This window comes from Elaeis guineensis, chromosome 6, assembly GCF_000442705.2.
Source record: "Elaeis guineensis isolate ETL-2024a chromosome 6, EG11, whole genome shotgun sequence".
Classification (NCBI taxonomy): domain Eukaryota; kingdom Viridiplantae; phylum Streptophyta; class Magnoliopsida; order Arecales; family Arecaceae; genus Elaeis; species Elaeis guineensis.
The window spans coordinates 2,579,454-2,581,639 of record NC_025998.2 but is presented as its reverse complement, the minus strand read 5'-3'; positions in this window follow the sequence as shown (position 1 = coordinate 2,581,639).

Here is a 2,186-nt window from a genome sequence, read left to right as displayed (position 1 = left end):
ATTAGTCTTAAACCCTAAGTGACTTACTTACTGAATTATTTATTTTTTTTATAATATATTAGAGATTTTTATCTTAATCCTTAACGATGATGTTTAAAAATTTCATTTTGTTGAGCGATAATATCTTATGTCAATTTAAATTATTTTATTTGATAAATTTTTTTAATAATATTTTTATATGAAAAGAAAATAAATTTTCATGAATCACAAAATAATAATAATAATATAAATCGATAAATCAAATTAAATCATGTCGTTTAAATCATATTGGTTTGGTTTGATTTAAATTTTTTATTATTTTGATTTAATTTTTAAAAATATTAAATTATTTAAGACTAATTCGATTTAAATTTGAGCATGAGAATGGTTCAAATCGGATCATGCTCACCCTAGTTGCTCACCCTAGTTGTAAACCAGCGGTTTTGAAAGGGTTGCCATAAAACTGGGAGGAAGCGATTACTTAATTTCTGAACGAACGGTGGGCGTGACGGTGTTTGGGGTCATGGGGGCAGCAGCTGATTTGAATTGCGGGAAAGGAGACGGCCGATGGCGGGGATTGGTGCAGTGCCGTGGCTAATAAGGGAGCAACGGATACGGCGAGCGATTGGACGGTAAAGATGATGCCATCTGTCGGATATCACGCGAAGCATTTCTAATTGGCGCAAGACCGCCGGTGAACTGAACGAGGCCGAAGAAGTTTTTGAAAGGAAACGGACGACTGGATGGCATGTGAAATGACATTTGTAGCCCCCAACTCCAACACTTTCGCACCCCGCTGCTGAGCCTCTCTCCCTCTCCTACGCGCGGTACAGGTACTTGCGGAACGCTCACCCCCTGGTTTACGTATGTATTTGGCATCCGGTAGTGGGCGTACGTGTGTGATTCTTTCTATTGCTTTTGCATCCGATGAAGATTCAATGGTTAGGAACTGCCAAATATAATCCATCTAAAGCTTGATGAACTAATAAAGTGTCAAATATCAAAGAAAATAAAAATAAAAAACACAATGTACGCTTGTAGCTAGGTTGATGCGCTGTAACAAAGCATTGGCTTGGAGAGGAGACTGCTTTATCCACAAATCACATCAGTATTTCTATCCCAAAAAGCATGCTGGAGACATAATTCTATGTGATCTCTTAGAATGACTAAACTCTACAGTAAAAAAATAAATATAAAAATGTTGCAACCAGACTTCATGCCTTTCATGTGCACCCTCTACATATGTTACCTTCTAAGCTAGTCTTGTTAGAATCTTTTTATTATTTAATTTGATTTATGTATGAATATTATATCGTATATGATATTTATATGTATCTTATTTAAAAAAAAATACCTTTCTCAAAAAAGTTGTTACATAGACAAACCTTGAGATATGATAAATATATTACTTTATTTTATTATTGAATGAAATATTTTTTTTTGTGAGTTTGATTGTGCACCCATGTATGTGCTACGATGTATGGTTATTTTGCCAAATGCTAACATACTCTTGAATTGTGTATAATTTGCTATATGACTAATTTTGCAGTTGCATGTGCTAATCTACAGGAAGATGAAGTTTTTTTCTAAGTTAGGTCTAACATGTTTATTAATAAAATTTGAATTTTTTTATTTAATAATTTGATACTTTTTAGTAAACCCCTCTCTTTTTTTTTTTTTTTAAATAGTCTCATAAATCTTCTAATAATGAACCTCTTTAATTTATCCAAAGACCAGGATTTTGGTCATCTCACATGATAGGTACCCTAGACTAAGATGAGTTGCGGTTTTAATTAATTTTAGCATGCACGCACGTGCCAAAGAGCTTAGATATTTTTTTCTCAATATTTCGATCAATATTTTAAGATTGAGATATTTTTGCTTGATATAGTAAATTCAATATATACGATACATTAAGACATTAATTCTTTTTTAAAAAAAATTGATAAATTCAAAATGAAAAAATATCAGTCAAAATTTTAAAGTATTTCTATTTGTATTTTTCAAGAGATTTAGACTCAAGATATTGTACATGCTGTATTTGACAAAAATTTGGCAAGGTTGAAAATCTTGCTTTTGCCTCTGCTTGGACTGAAGATTACTTCTAGTAAAAACCAAAATATTTTTTTTTGAGTAAAGAAATGAGGAAGTAAGAGATTTGCTTCATTGATATATATATTAGTAAATAAGATTATGTACAAGTAAAA